The 18,964-nt window shown below is 39.9% G+C and overlaps 1 protein-coding gene across 2 annotated transcripts in view; it reads left to right on the top strand.

Moving 5' to 3' along the window:
• Window positions 1-2,153: 2,153 nt before the first annotated feature.
• LCLAT1 (lysocardiolipin acyltransferase 1) overlaps window positions 2,154-18,964 on the top strand; it is a 192,765-nt gene continuing 175,954 nt past the window's right edge. For both annotated transcript variants that reach the window (XM_060026879.1, XM_060026878.1), the window contains exon 1: window positions 2,154-2,309. The gene's annotated coding sequence lies outside the window, so the exon portion shown is untranslated. The remainder of the gene's footprint in view (window positions 2,310-18,964) is intronic.

Here is an 18,964-nt window from a genome sequence, read left to right as displayed (position 1 = left end):
TGCAGGACACCTAGTTGGTGTCCACAGAGAACTGGAGAACCGCTTGGTGTGGAGAAGCCACACGTGGTGGGTGTCAGAAGCAGTTTGGGTAAAAAAGAGCTAATACCTTCAGACTCCATAGTTTTGACCCTATCCTTCAGGTTCTACCACTCCACCCTCCAAAAAAGCCTAAGGCTAAGAAAGTGATATAGAGAAGAAACCAGGATGATTCATCAAGTCAGTTAAACTTTATTCAGCGTCTGCTGTATTCAAATGTGTGGTGTTCTCTTTCTCAGTTGGCACTGTTCGTTTTAGGAGTTGCGGAGATGCAAAGATAAACTATTATAATTTCTTATAAAGAAGAGATTATAATCTCTTCTTTCAAAACCCATCTCCAATGCCTTCAGGGTTTTCCCGCTGGCCTCTGACATCAAGAAAGTTAAAAACTTGTAGGGGTGGGGGGAAGAAAAGAATTTAGAGAACTTTTATATTAGTGATCTTATTTTACAGATAAAAAAGGAGGCCTAAGGTCACAGGGGTAATTGACAGAGTTGGCTTTTGTATTGGTGTTTCCCTCTGTTGTTTATTTTCTAACACAATTTCAGCATATCTTAAAATATTTCAATATTTCTGAATAAGATTGGAGAGTCTGTGAAGCTGATTTAGAAAAAGAACAAGGGAACTTTTGATTCACAGAGAGCTCTGGAGTATATATATATATATATATATATATATATATATATATATATATTTTTTTTTTTTTTTTTTTTTTTGGTCCGCGACACATGTCTTTCGGGACCTTCGTTCCCTGACCGGGGATTGAACCCAGACCCAGGCAGTGAGAGTGCCAAGTCCTAAACTCTGGACCGCCAGGAAATGCCTATGGAATATAATTTAGCTATACTGAAGCTATGCATCCCAAACCTAGATGTTCATTATCGTTACACTACAAATATATGAGGACAGGAATCTTGTACTCTGAAAAAAAATTCATCCCCTTCTGTACCTTGTTGAATAAATGAACAAAACACATAAACATACGTATAGTGGCTAAGTGTGCGATGGGTGGCTATGTTTATTCTTTTTAGGATTTTAATTCAGTGAATCTTTGTTGAAGACTCGCAGGAGGAAGGCATGGTGTAGGAAATGAAAAAAGGTTTAATCACAGTACCCACCATTATGGAGCTTTAGAGTTTAGTAGGTTAGGGGACAGATGTCCCACAGTAGAAAGTGCTGAACGCCTTTTATGAGGGTTATCATGAAAGTACTGCGGATGCTCAGAGGAGGGAAAGTTTCCCTAGGACTGGGGAAGCTGCATGCTAGGGAGAGCTTGGTGCTGCGCGTCAGGAACCTAAGCTCTAGAACGGGTTCTACTACTGATTTGCCCCTGTAGGTTAGGCTTTGTGGACAAAGAATATCACCAGCCATTTCAATAAACAAAGGATGTTGTGGCCATCAAGCCATCAGCCAACACAGTTGCCGCCCCTCCCCCGCACTGTGCACCCTGAGGGAGTTCAGGATGGAAAAAAAACAGGATACTGGCCCTAGACAGTTAAGGTGCATTTCAAAGGAATGATTTTGATGAGCCCAGACTCTGGCGTCTTTCCATAGGTAGAAAAGTGCTAACTTCATTAACTTGAGATGTCTGGTTTTTAATGAACAGTAACCTTTTAAAGTTCCGACTACCTGGTTTCTGTTGCAAAAGCTCCTAAATATCCTGGCTCCTTCCTTACCTCTTCAGCACAGTCCCTCAGAGCGATCTGAGAGGCTGCCTTTTAGGTTTAAGTCCTCAGTATGTTCGTCCAGTAAAACATAATTCTTAATTTTTAGGTTGTGCCTTTCTTGTCAGTCCACAGTTTGTAAATTAAACTCCCCAGATTTCTATTGTCACTTTGAAACTCCAGGGGTTAGAGGGACCATTAGGTTCCCTGGGACAATGCCCTCCGGCATTCCCTATTTCTTATTGCTACTCGCCCCTACGCCCCCTCGCTCTGTGGGTCCCTCTTCTCCTGGAGGCGGGCCGGAAATGAGCGTGGTCACTTTAAGGGAGCCCTCAGTGTCGCGCGCCGGGGGAGCCCCAGGCGGGGGAAGCAGGGGCGGGGCTCCGGGGACCTGGGCTTCTCACGCGGCCGGGGACGCCGCTGCCTCAAGGCGCTCGCAGCCAATCAGGATGGAGCCTGCCGGGACGCATTACAAGGGCGACTGGCCGAAGCCTCCCGCTTCGGGATGAATTAGCGGCGGGTTCTGCACGGAGGTTGTGACCCCCAGGGATTCTCCAGTTCGCCCACGCGCTCCCCACGGTGTCGCACGTGGTCGTCTGCTAGTCACAGGTGAGAAGCTGGAACCGTCAGGTGGGGTTTACGGCACGGGGAAAATGGCGGCGGCGGCCGGGGAATCCTGGGTCGGCGGAGGGGGAGCAGCCCCATGGGCTTTTCCACCCGAGCCGCGGGCCTCCCTGGGCTGCGGCCCCCTGTAACGGTTACTTGACGGGGAATTGGGGTCACCACGCGGGTGGCGGCGCCGTCGGCTCAGGTGAGAGGAGGCGCGAGGAAGCGACTCCCGGAGGCTAGCGGAGGCGTCGGGGGCCGCGGGGCGGCTCGGGCCGGGTCGACGTGGCCGCGGGAGGAGGAGGGCCAGGTATCTGATAGGTGTTTACAGAAGAGCACCAAGACCTTCCTGCTCCAGATTGGGGAGGGTCCGGGAGCTGCACCGCTGCGAGCACAGCCCAGGCTCTGCCGCTGTTAAATCAGATGTGCCAAAGGTCCCAAGTGGCCGCCACGTGCGAGGCTTGGACATGAGCTGTGGAGGGAAAGGGCTGGATCTGGCTTATTTGTGTATGCTCCGGGCGCCTGCCTGTAGGTGCCAGAGTGGCAGTGCCACAAAAGGAAAGGTAGGCCCTTGCCAGGGGCTGATGTCAAGTCTGATCGTCAAGGTGAATCTGAGCTCCTAGTTGTCCATTTGAAGAGAAGAAATAAAAAGTTCGGGAGCTTAGCTGTTGGGAGAGACGTTTTGCTTCTTGGTATTTCCTTGGTTCCGGTGGGCTCCCCGGCAGCATTGCCTCTGCCTTCGAAGTTCATTAACTCTATTCCATGTGCACTTGGCTGCATGTTAAGACTGCGGATTGACTTTCAGCTGAAGCCCAGGAATGTAATGAAGATAAGTATAGGTGAAGGCGTTAACAGTAATGCAATTTTGTCCATTCATGTAGGTCCCTTATTTGAGCAAAGACCTGTCATGAAGTATAACTAGTTGGGTTAATTTTGTGGAGTGCCTTGTTCTGTTACTGAGAAAGCACAGTGGCACTGCTTGTTTGTTATCAGTAGTTGTCTTTGGACTGCCTGCTATGCATCAGGCACTGTGAAAATGAGGCTTCTCTTACCTATTAATTTACCAGGTGCTTAGTCTGGCTGTTGCTGATAACCAAGGGTAAACAGTGGGGAAAACCCAAAAGAATCTTTCTTCCACACTGCATCTGTGGAGAGTCAGTTTAGTCTGGGGCTGGGGTTAGGTGTAGTTTCTGGTTCTTACTCTGCCACTTAAAATATCTTAGGGAAATCATGACCTCTCTATCAGTACTTTGTCTCGGAAATGGACAAAGTGATTCTCCAAGCAATCTCACTGTGCTGTTTTGAAGAAGAAAAAAAAAATGTATGTAAAAGGGCTTAAAAAAGTTAAAAGCACTGTGTTGACAGTTGACATTTATTACTATGCATTTGCTCCTCAGGCACTGTTCCAAGAGCCTTTAAGGGCTCACTCACCCAGCAACATTGTGTATCATCTTTGTTTTACACGAGGAAGCTGAGGCACATTGAACTTTTAAGTAATTTTCCCCAAATTGCAAGACTAGCATTATGATGCCAGACTGTGTTCTTAACCACCATGCATACCATCTTCCTGTATCATGCAGATGTGTTATGTGTCAAGGTGATATATATGAACAGACTTTCAATGAAGTAATTTTGTTTGTGGTCTTTTAGTTGTATAAATAATAACTGTGATTCATTCCCTTGGCATCCAGTAGTGATTTATATGGTGATGACTCCAGTTACTTTGGTTAAGTGGTATATTCATCCCACCTTTGGTGCCCATTATTATTATTTTTTTTGTTATTTTTGTTTGTTTTTTTGCGGCCTCTCACTGTTGTGGCCTCTCCCGCTGCAGAGCACAGGCTCCGGACGCGCAGGCTCAGCGGCCGTGGCTCACGGGCCCAGCCGCTCCACGGCATGTGGGATCTTCCCGGACCGGGGAACGAACCCGTGTCCCCTGCATTGGCAGGCGGACTCTCAACCACTGCGCCGCCAGGGAAGCCCGATGCCCGTTATTTTTAAAAGTATTTTTTAAAATTAATTTATTTAATTTATTTTTGGCTGCGTTGGGTCTGTTGCTGCACGCGGGCTTTCTCTAGTTGCGGTGAGCTGGGGCTACTCTTCGTTGCGGTGTGCGGGCTTCTCATTGTGGTGGCTTCTCTTGTTGTGGGGCACGGGCTCTAGGCGCACGGGCTTCAGTAGTTGTGGCATGTGGGCTCTAGAGTGCAGGCTCAGTAGTTGTGGCTCACGGGCTTAGTTGCTCCGCGGCATGTGGGATCTTCCCGGACCAGGGATTGAACCCGTGTCCCCTGCATTGGCAGGTGGATTCTTAACCACTGTGCCACCAGGGAAGTCCCTAAAAGTATTTTAAAGCAAAGAGTCGTTACTAATTTCTAACAGGAAGCACAAATCTATGATTGAGGAAGGTTTTAGTTTTTTATTAAACTCTTTAAAAGAATACTTTGCTGGGTGACTTTTAAAAGACAACTTGTGTTAGGTTCATTGCTTTGACATATTTGTACTAATTTTTCTAGTGTCTATTTATAGAAAGAAGGTGACATGAATAAAAGTGGCTGGGACATTCATTCTTTCATTGAACCTTCATGGAATTGCCCTGCCAAGTCCTTGGGATGTAAAGATTAATTCCTAATCCTGAGTGAGAAAAACAAATAAGTGATTCACTAATACAGGTGATAAGGACTCAAGTATAGTTGTGGTGGGTACAGAGAGCTGCAGGAGCACATACTAGGGCACAGTTGCTTCTGCTGGGGTCGTCCTGTGCAAGAAGGGAAGGAGCTGATTGCAGGATAAAGGGAGAAGGGACTTCTAGCCAAAGGAGGAAGCAGTGCAAAATTAGGATGAGAAAGAGGGCATGGGTGCCCAGGTGTCAGGCCAAAATTTTGCAGGAGTTGCTAAGAAAGAAGCCAGGAAAGGTTAGGGCCAGATTGTGAATTCTTAACTAAGAGAGTGACTTTATCCTGTGGGCAGTGGGACCTATAGAAGGATCTTAATCAGATGAGTAACATGATCAACTTTATGCTCTGGAGAGGGGACTTTGGTGGTGACAGGGTCAAAGACAAAATGTAAGGAAGAGACCAGTCAAGGGCAGTTCCCATACTCCAGACCAGAGATGGTGAGGGAGTGAAGCAGGGCATTAACTGTGACAGCAAAGTTCAGAGGCCACCACACATTTGGAAGGCAGAATGGAAGATTGGCTGGGTGTGAAGAATAACTGGATGGGGGAGGGGAGCACCTGCTGAGCTAGTAAAGAGAAGACTAAGCTGTTACATTTGTTCGTTTTGGTTTTTTGGTAACTGTGGTTGGAGAAAGGAGATTCTGTTAATTAATTTAGGAAAGAGGACGGAGCAAGGAGTTCTTTGTTGCTGGTTTTCTGGAGAATTGTAAACCCTCTGAGGTTGTTGGGTCAAATAAGGTGTAATAGAACCTGGCTTAACAGAAGCCTCTAGGCTTTTGATTTCTGAGACTACAGAACACTTAATTGTATCATCAAAGTCAGTAGGGTCTAGTATAAAGTGGCCCATTGGAGGAAAGCCCCTCAAAGGGAGTGGGAAGAATCATCTAAGGTATGTTTGGGGTAAAATGTTAGAATAACAGGTGTTAGAGGGTTTTCCTCACTTTTTTAACAGTATGCTTTTAATGTATTTGTACAGAAGTCATTATAATATGGAAGTAGTCACAGATGAATCCTCTAGTTGTAAAACTGACTTCCTCTCAGACGTTCATAACACTAAAGTTGTCTATCACCAACAACATAACATGAATGCATTTCAAATCGACTGCAAGGTGAAATTGTAAACCTTACAAAGATGCAGGAATTCATGAATTCAGAGCAAGATCAGAACCATTCAAACCATAAGCACAAATCAAAGAACTACTGAGTAGAGTAGGCACAGATTTCTTAAAAAAGACTTAAAGCAAGGATTGTAGCAATGATTGATAAATTTGACTTCGTTAAAATTGAGAGTTTCTCTCCACCTAAAGACACCATGAAGAGAATGAAGGGCAAAATACAGACTGGAAGAAGAAATTCTCAATTCATCTCTCTGACCAAGGACTCACATCCAGAGTGTATGTGTATTGTGTAAAATTAATAAGAAAAAGACAATTTAATTTAAAAATGCACAAAAGTTTTGAATAGGCACTTTCTGAAAGAGGATCTCTGTGTGGCCATTTCGTGTATAGAAAGGTGTTCAATGTTATTAGTCAATGGAGAGTCACAGGCTTTCGAGCGCAGGCTCAGTAGTTGTGGCACACGGGCTTAGTTGCTCCACGGCATGTGGGATCTTCCCAGGCCAGGGATCGAACCCATGTCCCCTGCATTGGCATGGCAGGCGGATTCTTAACCACTGTGCCACCAGGGAAGCCCTGTGGTAAGTTTTGAAAACAGGAAGTATGAGTCCTCCTACTTTGTTCTTCTTTTTCAAAATTGGGTTGTCTATTCTGGATCCCTTGTAAGTCTTTATGAATTTTAGAATCAACTTGTAAATTTCAAGAAAGAAGTCAGCTGTGGATCTGGTAGTCAGTGATTTTTAATACTATATTCATTGAATTGTACAACCATTACCACAATTAATTTTAGAACATTTTTATCACCTCAAAAAGAAACCCTGTATCCATTAACAGTGACACCTCATGTCCCCTCATCCTCCCACCTTTCACGTAGGCAAGTACTAATCTACTTTCTGCCTGTTCTGGACATTTCCTTTAAGTAGAATCATATAATATGTGGTCTTTTGTGACTGGCGTCTTTCACTTAGCATAACTTTTTAAGTGTTCATCCCTGTTGCAGCATGTAACAGTACTTGATTCCTTTTTATGGCCGAATAATACTCCATTGTGTGGATATGCCACATTTTATTTATCTACTCATCAGTTGATGGACATTCATGTACAAGTTTTTTGTGCAGATGTATGTTGTAATTTTTTTTTTTTTTTTGGTATATAACTAGGAGTTGAATTTCTGGGTAATACGGTATAATTTTTTGAGGAACCATCAGACTTTTCCAGGCTGTACCATTTTACAATCTCATCGCAGCATATGGGGGTTCCCATATTTCTCCATCTTCCCCCAACACTTGTTATTATCTCTTTGATTATAGCCATTCTAGAGAAGTTATAATAAAACATTCTCCTGAGTGTGAGTTGATATTGTGGTTTTGATTTGCATTTCCCTGATGGCAGATGATGTCAAGCATCTTTTCATGTGGTTATCAGGCATTAGTATATTTTCTTTGGAGAAATGTCTATTCAGATCCATTGTCCATTTTTTAATGGGTTATTTGCCTTTTTACTACTGAGTTATAGAAGTTCTGTATATATTCTTGTTATAAGCCCCTTATCATATATATGATTTGCAGAAGTTTTCTTCTATTCCGTAGGTTGTCTTTTCCATTGACATGCAGTTTGCAGTTGCTTTTTTTCTTTGGTGTATTTATCTTGTATCTGCACCCTTACTGAACTCACATATTAGGAGGGTCTAGGAGGTTTTTGGATAGATTTCTTGGGATTATCTATGGAAACCATCATGTCATTTGCGAATAGGGACAGGTTTATTTCTTCTTTCTGTATGGCTTTTATTTCCTTTTCTTGCCTTCTTGCATTGACTAGAATTTTCAGTACTGTGTTGTATAAGAGTGGTGAGAGTGGACATTGTTGTTCTCAATAATAGGGGCAATGCATTGTTCATTTTTTCTTTTAGCATGAGGTGTAATGATGTTTGCTGTATGTTTTTTTATAGTTGCTTGTTATCTAATTGAGGAAGCTCCCCTGTATTCCTTTTTTTTTTTCTGAGAGTTTTACTCATAAACAGGATTGTTTTTTATCAGATAATTTTCTCTGTATAGATTGGTATGATCCTGTGAATATGTATTTTATCAGTTTGTTAATATTGTGGGTTACATTGATTCTTGAATATTCAACTAAGGATTTTTGTGCCTACATTCATGTATTGGTCTATAGTTTTTTTCTTTTGTACTGTCTTTTCCTGGTTTTTTTTTTTTTGGTGGTACGCGGGCCTCTCACTGTTGCGGCTGCTCCCGTTGCGGAGCACAGGCTCTGGACGCGCAGGCTCAGCGGCCATGGCTCACGGGCCCAGCTGCTCCGCGGCATGTGGGATCTTCCCAGACCGGGGCACGAACCCGTGTCCCCTGCATCGGCAGGCAGACTCTCAACCACTGCGCCACCAGGGAAGCCCTCCTGGGTTTTGCATCAGGGAAGTACTAGCTTCATAAAGTAAATTGGGAAGTGCTCCTTATTCTTGTGTTTACCAGAATAGATTGTGTTAATTTTTCTTTAAACATTTGGCAGAATTCTCTCATCAAACAATCTTAGCCAGGAGATTTCTTTTTCATGAGGTTTTAAATTACGAGTTTAATTTCCTTAATAGTCACAGGGCTATTCAGATTATCTATTTCGTCTTGGGTGAGTTGTGTGCTTTCGAGGAATTGGTCCATTGACACACGAAGTAGGGCTCCTCACTGCTGCTGGGCAGGAGTGGAAGTTTCAGCTCCTCTCTAGGCCTTCACTGATACTACTATGCCTTCTTGCTGTTCTCCACATGGCCTGTACTGACACCACTGGGAGGGGATGGCCTTCTTACCCCTGGAGGGCAGAGAAAGTCCTGACTCTCTACTAGGCCTTGTCTCATACCATCCTGGTGGACATGAGAAGGGGAGCCTCCTTACTGTCATGGCAGTAGAAGTCCAGGCTCTCCAGGTGGTCTTCATAGACACTGAGGCAGGGCAAGGGGGAGTCTTACACCTACCTGGCAAGGGAAGAAGTTCTGCCTTTGATATCATCCCTGCAGGAGTGAGGGTGGGGGGTAAGGGGAGGGAGTAAGGGGGGTAACCTGTAATGTTGAGGCACAACAGTACAGCCTGGTGAGAGGGAAAGTTCAGGCTCCCTACTTGGCTTACGTTGTTGTGGGTGGGGATGAGCCACAGTTTTTCCTGTGGTTTTTGGCTGGAGTGCCAGTGGTTATTGTCTGCAAGTCTTCTGTTTTGCTCTGCTGCTCTTTTCTTGGTTTTCTGGAAGAGCAGGAACGTTTTTGTCAGCCCCCATTGGTATTTCTGGATTACTGGCTGCTTCAGCTTTGTGTCCACGTGATATATATGAGGCAAAAGGAAAACCCAGAGAACTCACTACCATGTTGTTCGACGGGTCCCAAGGTGCCTCCCTAGCTAGTGTGCCTTCTCTCCATGCTCAGAGTCTTTTTTTTTTTTTTAATTTTTTATTTGGCTGCTCGAGTCTTAGTTGTGGCACGTGGGATCTTTGATCTTCGTTGCGGCAGGCAGGTTTTTCAGTTGTGGCATGTGGGATCTTTAGTTGCGGCATGTGAACTCGTTGTTGCGGCATGCATGTGGGATCTAGTTCCCTGACCAGGAATCGAACCCGGGCCCCGTACATTGGGAGTGCGGAGCCTTAGCCCCTGGACCGCCGGGGAAGTCCCACCTTCAGAGTCTTTTGTTTGTTTCATATATGATGTCCAGGGTTTTTAGTTGCACTTAGCTGGAGCAGTAGGAGCAGTACATCTACTTGATTTTACTGGAGTGGTAGTTGGACTGGGATTGATTTTGTTTATGGAAGAAAACATAGGGTGGAAATTAAGATGCATATATTGGCCAGTTAGACACTTAAGTTAATTTTGGGTCAGTTACTTGGAAGTGACAATTTAACTATGTCTTTTTTCCTTCAGAGAGTAATTCTCCTTGTCATTGTTCAGTAAAACCAAACCCTCGTTAGTTTTAGATCTCTTAAGAAGCTAGACAATCCAATGAATTAATTTATTTCTGCATTTATATATAAATGCATAATAATTCTAAATTTCTGGTTTACTATGTGAAGAAAACAATTTATTGTAGTGAAAGATTAGTTTTATGGAGGGGACTAACTCAGTTTTTCTAATGGTTGTCAGAGATCTTGAAGCTGTGGATTTTTTTCTAAAAGAAGAAAAAGGCAATGTGCATGGTGGTTAAGAACTATGTAAGGAAAATTTGTGAAAGTCTTGAAATGTACAAAAGGGATTACGGGGTGTTTTCATTGGAAACTAGGTGGTCTAAAGCACATTTCCTGGAGATCTAATCTATGGGATCTACAGCTTTTATTATTTTTTGATTTATTTTATAATGTTGTAAGTTGTGAATAACTCACAGCAGTGCAAATTGCTCTTGTCCTTAGACATGCAAATGAATTTTGTTGGTTGGAGGTACTGTTGATTTCTTTTCCTCTTTTGTGGGGGAAGCAGGTTTTGGATCTATTAAGCAAATCCATTTCACCATTCCTGATGCCTGTATGTTTGTGTTCTTTGGATCCACTTTTGAACCAGATGAAACATCTTATTTATTCCATAATTAATTAATGAGTTACATAAAATCATAGACAGGCGTTCATTTTATATTTGTATGGGAGACACAGTGTTACCTTTTTGTTTGTTTGAATTATCCTTTTAACAGCTTGAACCGTGATGTGCTTGAATCCCACTGTAGCACTTACTGTCATTGTGATTTTCTGTAATACTTACTGCAGCTAGGTAGGTTCTGGTTTTCTCATCCTTGTTTTATAGATAAAGAAAAGGAAGCTTTTAAGAAGTCGTATAACTTGCCAAGAGCTGGAGGTGTTAGAGAACCCAGTGCTTTCTGACTTTTAACCCTTTATGCTCAGCCGACTTCCTTCCTTGCTTGAAATGTTACTGTCTCCCCCAAATCTGGCAACTGTGGACTAAGGAGTACTTTTGCTAGAATACACTTCTGTCACATCATTTTTGAGCTTAAGAACTTTCAGCTCTAGATGATTGCAGGATAAAACCCACACTTCTTAGGCAGCCATTCAAGGCTCACCACAGTCCTTCAAGCCTAAACTAACAATAATACTGTCCCAAACTTTATGTAGAAGAAAGCAAACAAACACCTATTGTGTTTCTTGGATGGGCCACCACTCATTGTGTATCTCCAGTGAACTGCACTGGAGATGGAAGACATACCTTCCAGGTCCTTATAAACTATAACTGGGAAGTCAGAATATATTAAAAGACTGTCAGTATAAAAATAGCACATGCTGATCAATGAGCAGTATAGATATTGAAATGCTTTTGGAGTTCAAAAAAGCAGCAGCTTCATGGAGCAGATGTATTTGGAGCTTGGTCTTACCAAGATGGTAGGATTTTGATAATTGTCACATCTGGGGAGAGGACGCTTGTAGTGAGGAAGCTCATGAGTGAAAGGAATGGAGGAGGTTGTTGGACATGTATGGAAAGGTGGTGTTGATGGCAGTGAATAGTTTATGTGGAGGGAACCTTTTCTGAAGGCCAGGGTCTATTCCCTGTCTCAAAACATGTCTTCAAAAGCTGCAGCATGTTTTAACTAACTGAATTTGTGCAAGGTCTCTGTTCTTTGAAACTAGAGTTGTTTGAAATGACCCCAAAACTATTTTAGGACCTACCTAGGTGATAAGGTTGGGTGATCATGTTGGTTAACATTACTTTTAGTAATGCAACATCAGAATAAATACAGTATTTAAAGTAACCAGTCTGAAGGAGATAGCATTCTTTATATTGGGCAAGTTTTGGTAAATATGTATTTTTAAAGGTCTTCTTTTGTACCTGAACTCACTATGTCATTTTATACTCAGTCTCCTGTATTCTGTAGGGTTTGAATCATTCCTGACTCGCTAAAGCATAACAGTTTTTTGGTCATCTGGGCTCCCATTTAAAAACAAAACAAGGGACTTTCCTGGTGGTCCAGTGGTTAAGACTCCACGCTCCCAATGCAGGGGACCTGGGTTCAATCCCTGGTCAGGGAACTAGATCCTGCGTGCCTCAACTAAGAGCCTGCATGCCGCAGTGAAGATCCTGAGTGCCACAACTAAGATCTGGCGCAGCCAAATAAATAAATAAATATTAAAAAAAAAAGGAACATTACATCAATGAATTAAAAAAAATAAAAAACTTTAATTTTTATTGTGATTTTGTAAATAACATGCATTTTGGAAAATAAAAAATGTATAAAGAACAGTTCAAAATCACGTTACTCAGGTAATTAGTCACCCTTGTTTATTAATATTGCACTGCTTTTGTTTATATAGTTGCATATACAATTTTGTAGTTGTACTCTTTTCAGTTAATTTTGTAAGGATTTTCCCATGTCATAAGATTTTTTGGAAAATATAGCTTCTATTAATATGTAAACATATTACAATTATATATGTTTGTTATTTTGTTTTTTCCCTTTAAGTAAAAACAGAATAATTTACTTACTATATTTTAAGTGCTTTTTTCACTTAATGCATCATGGCTAGCTTTCTAAATAACAGCTTATATTGTTGTATTTCATTTTTCACCGGCTACATTGAATTCCATTGTAGACATATACCATCATTTAGCTATTTCTATATTGATGGGTGTTTATACTATTTCTAATTTTCACATACAAGTAGAATTTCAGTGAGCATGTGAATTTTTATTTATTATTTAATTGAAATATCATTGGTTTACAGTATTAGTTTCAGATGTACTAGTGATTCAATACTTTTATAGATTATATGCCATTTAAAGTTGCTATAGCGACTTCCCTGGTGGTCCCGTGGTTAAGACTCTGTGCTTCCACTGCAGGGGGCATGGGTTCAATCCCTGGTCAGGGAACTAAGATCCTACATGCCATGCAGCGTGGCCAAAAATAAATGAAGAAAGAAAGGGAGGGAGGGAAGGAGGGAGGCGGGAGGGAGGGAGGGAGGAAGGAAGGAAGTTAGGAAGTTATTATAAAATATTGGCTCTATTCCCTGTGCTGTACAATATATCCTTGTAGCTTATTTATTTTATACACAGTAGTTTATATCTCTTAATCCCCTACCCCTATCTTGCCCCACCTCCCTTCCCTCTCCCCACTGGTAATCAGTAGTGTGTCCTCTACATCTGTAAGTTTGTTTCTGTTTTGTTATATTCATTCATTTCACTTTTTAGATTCCACATGTAAGTGATAACATACAGTATTTATCTTTCTCTGACTTATTTCACTAAGCATAATACCCTCCAGGTCCATCCATGTTGTTGCAAATGGCAAAATTTCATTCTTTTTTAGGGCTGAGCAATACTCCATTTTATATATATATATATATATATATATATATATATATATATATATATGAAAAATACACACCACATCTTCCTTATCCATTCATCTGTTGATGGACACTTAGATTGCTTCTATATCTTAGCTATTGTGTATAATACTGCAGTAAACATAGGGGTGCATATATCTATTCAAATTAGTGGTTTTGTTTTTTTTTCCTCAGGTAAATACCCAGGAGTGAAATTGCTGGATTGTATTGTATTTCTACTTTTCGTTTTTTGAGGAACCTCCATACTGTTTTCTGTAGTGGCTGCACCAGTTTGCATTCCCACTAGCAGTGTACTATGTTTCCCTTTTCTCCGCATCCTTGCCAACATTTGTTATTTGTGTTCTTTTTGATGATAGTCATTCTGACAGGTGTGACGTGATATCTCATTGTGGTTTTGACTTGCATTTCTCTGATGATTAACCATGTTGAGTACCTTTTCAGGTGCTTGTTGGTCATCTGTATGTCTTCTTTGGAAAAATGTCTGTTTAGGTCTTCTGCCCATTTTTTAATTGGGTTGTTTGTTTTTTGATATTGAGTTTTATGAGCTGTTTATATATTTGGATATTAACCCCTTATCAGTCATATCACTTGCAAATATTTTCTCCCATTCAGTAGGTTGTCTTTTTGTTTTGTTGGTGTTTTTTTGTGTGCAAAAGCTTTTAAGTTTAATTAGGTCCCTTTTGTTTATTTTTGCTTTTGTTTCCTTTGCTTGAGGAGACAGATCCAAAAAAATGTTGCTATGATTTAGGTCAGAGAGTGTTCTGCCTGTTTTCTTCTAGGCGTTTTATGGTTTGCAGTCTTAACGTTTAGTTTTTTAATCCGTTTTGAGTTTATTTTTGTATGTGGTATGAGAAAATGTTGTAATTTCATTCTTTTACATGTAGCTATCCAGTTTTCTGAGCATCACTTATTGAAGAGACTGTCTCTTCCCCATTGTATAGTCTTGCTTCCTTTGTTGTAGATTAATTGACTGTAATTTTTTTGGTTTATTTCTGGGCTTTCTGTTCTGTTCTGTTGATCTATATTTCTGTTTTTGTGCCAGTACCATACTGTTTTGATTACTGTAGTTTTGTAGTATAGTCTGAAGTCAGGGCGCCTGATTCCTCCAGTTCCGTTTTTCTTTCTCAAGATTGCTTTGGCCAGTGGGCATTTTTATACATAAGTTTTTTCCCTCACTTTGATGAGTATTTTTGTAGGATAGATGATTAGAAGAATTATTGGGTACAAATCTATTTGCCTTTTAAATCTTGTTGGCTATGCTGAATTGCTTTTTAAAAGGTCTCTATCAGTTTATATTCTCAGTAATAGTATGTTTAAGAGTCCCTGTGTCCTCATACCCTCACTTTTGCTAGGTATTGGGGTGGCCAAAAAGTTCGTTTGGGTTTTTCCATAAGATGGTACAGAAAAACCCAAACGAACTTTTTGGCCAACCCAATATTATCCTTGTCAAATATGGAAGGGTAGTAGTTGGAAACATGACATCACATTGCTTTAATTTGATTTCTTTGTTTTTTAGTGTTTCGTATGTGACTGTTTTCTTTGCTCATTTTTTCTATTGCTATAGTCTAATTTTTAACTTTCATATTTTACATATAACTGTTCAATTCATCTTGAATTTTGATTTTATGGAATGAAAACTGCTTGATTCTGAAGGAGTTCAAGGGCTGGTGGGCCTTAAAATTATGTGTTGGAAAAATTCAGACAATAAAAATAATTTTTGCTGCTTTTGGAAAGTAGTCCATTTCAAATTCATTTAAAAACTTAGTTTATTATTACCCAATTCTATAATGTTTGTTGGGGAAATAAGAAAATCCTGCCAACAAAAAGACCCCTCTTTACCAATGTAGAAGGGAGAAAAAACTCGATATATTGGGTATGCATGTGAGATAACATGCATGTAGATAGTTCAGGAGAGACTACAAACTTTGAGTAGAATTTCATTCATCTTTACAGTAAAATAGAGATTTAGTGTTTCTTTTATATTTTTGAGAGACAAATGGATGTCCCCTGTGATAGTCTCCTTTACACCTGGTGATAGATGCCTGAGTTAATTTCAGAGGTATGTGTTTATCGTTATGAGAGTCAGAAGGCCTGTGACTTTGCATTGTGAAATCTGGAGACTAAGATTACCTAATTCCTGACCAAAGGGTTTGGTGTATGTTTTTAAGGAGACACACTGTGGTAGGCTGAAAATAGCTTTCCAAAAGAGATCCAAGTCCTGATCTCTGGTAACCTTATATGGCCAAAAGGGTCTTTGCAGATGTGATTAAATTGGAGGTCTTGAGCTGGGGCAGTTAACCCTGGATTATCTGGTTGTATTCTAAATGCAATTAAATATACCCTTTTAAGAGGGAGGCAGAAGGAGATGGTACACACAGAGAAGAGGAGGAGGCAAGGTGACCCACCATGGAGGCAGAGATTAGAGTGATGTGGCCACAAGTCAAGGAATTCTGGCACCATCAGAAGCTGGAGGAGGCAAAGAATGGATTCTCCCCTAAAGCCTCTGAAGGGAGTGTGGCTTGACACCTTGATTTCAGTATTGGGCTACTAATACTGTTTTCAGGCTTTTTGCCTCTAGAACTGTGAAAGAGTACATTTATTACGGTGTTCTAAGCCACCAAGTAATTTGTTATAGCAGCCATGGGGGGGAAATATGTCACCTCAGGGGAGGAGAGCATTAGCTCTCTCCCCTTGATTAAGAACATTTTCATTTTATTTACCCTTATATTAATTATTGGTAATAACACTTGGCTCTTGCCTTCTCTTTGTTAATGACTATCATTTAATTGTTCCCATGATTGAGTAACAGAGGTTAAAGTTAAATAGGCTACAAAGTGACTTTAAAATAGAAAAGAAAATGTAACCTCAATGGTATTTGTAAAGTTGATGGTGATGTATTTTGACTATTTTTTTTTTAGACCTGAAAAGTAGAATAATTTGTAATCATTTATATCATGAAGTTCTTTTCAGTTTTGCTTTTGGATTGCAGAGAATAAAGTCTGTTTTTCTTACTAGTGAAGCTGTGTGATAGTTACTGGGTACTTATTAACCAGTTTGAATGTTTGATACATTTTTTTTTTCTGCAATGGAAAGAATTTCAAGTTCATAGTAGCATTTTGTTAAAATTTTCCTTACTTTACAAGTTCTAATTTTTTTCAACCAAGTAGCAGATTATACTTAATGCCATAATTGAACTTATGACTTTTTTCATTGACAAGTAATTTCTTATATTTTTGATGAACTAACCATGTGTAGATTTAGAGTTATTAGAAAATTTATTTTTCCAGTTTTCTGAAAAATTTATTTTCCTTGTTTTATGTTTTTATGTCTTTTTTTAAGAAGATGATTAATCTCTTTTCCCAGTTCTGTGTCTCTTTGAGAATTTTTTGTTTTGTTAGAATTTTCATGACTCTAACCACACTCATTTTAAAGTTCTGCTTTTTTAGTTTCATAATCATGTAGTTTTATTTTCATTCATATTTCTGTTTTCCTGTTTTCTTTAATAACACTTTTATTTTAAAATCTTAAATTGACTGCTTAGTTTATGTTCTCTTAAGTATTATTATTTTAGACAATGTATATGAGTACAGCTTTGTATGAATTCCATAGCTTTTGATATGGAACATCTTTACATTTTTTCCTTAATATTCTGTTATTGTTTTTAAACTTTGGTGGAGGGCTTATTAAAAGTATAGATGCTCTAACTCCACTCTTGATCTATTAAATGAGAATCTCTGGGTGTAGGGCTTAAGCTTCTGTATTTTAAACAAGTTCCCCAGGTAATCTGAGTGCACACCAAATTTGAGAACTACAAGTCTTGTTTATCCTTTAATTTTTAAAAAATTACTGCAGCATTATTTAAGAGTTTAGAAATTTACAGGATTAGGATTCTTTGTTTTGAATTCATTATTAATTATTGGTTTTGTTGTGTTATAATCAGAAAATATGCCCTGTAAATTAATTGAGGTTGCCATTGTGGCTTAACAGACAACTGATTTTTGTAAATAATCTCCACTATGGATACTTGGAAAAAAAAGTTAGGCTATGACATTTGGTTTCTATTAATTAAAAAAAAATTGAGATGGAAATTCACAAATCATAAAATTAACCATTTTAAAGTGAACAAATCAGTGGCATTTAGTACATTCACATTGTTGTGCCACTGCTTCCTCTGTCTAGTTCCAAAGCACTTCATCACCCCAAAAGGAAACCCTGTTACTACCTTTTTCTCCCCAGTCCCTGGCAACCACCAATCAGCTGTCTGTCTCTATGAGTTACCTTTTCTGGATATTTTATATAAATATGTATATAAATATATATATAAATATGTGACCTTTTGTGTCTTGCTGCTTTTACTTAGCATACTGTTATCAAGGTTCATCCATGTTGTAGCACGTATCAGTACTTCATTCCTTTTGTTAAAAAATTTATTTATTTATTTTTGGCTGTGTTGGGTCTTCGTTTCTGTGTGAGGGCTTTCTCTAGTTGCGGCAAGCAGGGGCTACTCTTCATCGCTGTGTGCGGCTTCTCATTGTCCTGGCTTCTCTTGCTGTGGAGCACAGGCTCTAGACGCGCAGGCTCAGTAGTTGTGGCTCACGGGCTTAGTTGCTCTGCAGTATGTGGGATCTCCCCGGACCAGAGCTTGAACCCGTGTCCCCTGCATTGGCAGGCAGATTCTTAACCACTGCGCCACCAGGGAAGCCACCCCCCCTTTTTTTTCTTCATTCCTTTTTAAGGCTGAGTAATATTCCCTTGTATGTATATATAATACTACAGTTTGTTTACCCATTCATCCATTGAAGGGCATTTAGGTAGTTTCTACCTTTTGGCTATGGTAAATAGTGCTGTTATAAAAATTAGTGAACAAGTATTTGCGTACCTAGCTCCAGTCCTTCTAGGTATGTACCTAGGAGTGAAAATGCTGGATAATAAAGTAAATCTATGTTTAACTTTTTGAGGAATTGCCAACCTGTTTTCCCAGAGCAGCTGCACCATATTACATTCTCATCAGCAGTGTATGAGGCTTCCAGATTTTCTGCATCTTCACCAATACTTGTTATTTTCCATTTTTTAAATTATAGCCATTCTTGTTGGGTATGTAGTAGTATCTCATTGTGGTGTTGATTTGTGTTTGCCTAATGATAATGACACTGAGCATTTTGTCACGTGCTTATTGACTGTATATCTTTGGAGAAATGTCTGTTTAAGTCCTTTGCTCACTTAAAAAAGCTGTTTGTCTTTTTGTTGTTGAGTTGTAAGAGTTCTTTAATATTCTGGATACTAGACCCTTGATTTGCAAAAGTTTTCTCCCATTATGTGGGTTGTTTTTTCACTTTCTTGATAGTGTTATTTGATGTACAGAAGTTTTAAATTTTGATCAAGTCCAACTCATTTTGTTTTTTGTCTTTTGTTGTGGTTTTAGTGTCATATCTAAGAATCCATTGCCAAATCTAAGGTTGTGAAGATTGACCCATATATTTTCTTCGAAGAGTTTTATAGTTTCAGCTCTTACATTTAGGTCATTGATCCTTTTTGAGTTAATTTTTGTC

The sequence above is a fragment of the Delphinus delphis genome, chromosome 12 (assembly GCF_949987515.2).
Source record: "Delphinus delphis chromosome 12, mDelDel1.2, whole genome shotgun sequence".
Lineage (NCBI taxonomy): Eukaryota > Metazoa > Chordata > Mammalia > Artiodactyla > Delphinidae > Delphinus > Delphinus delphis.
Note: the sequence above shows the minus strand (reverse complement) of the source record. Positions and strands in the feature narration are given on the sequence as shown.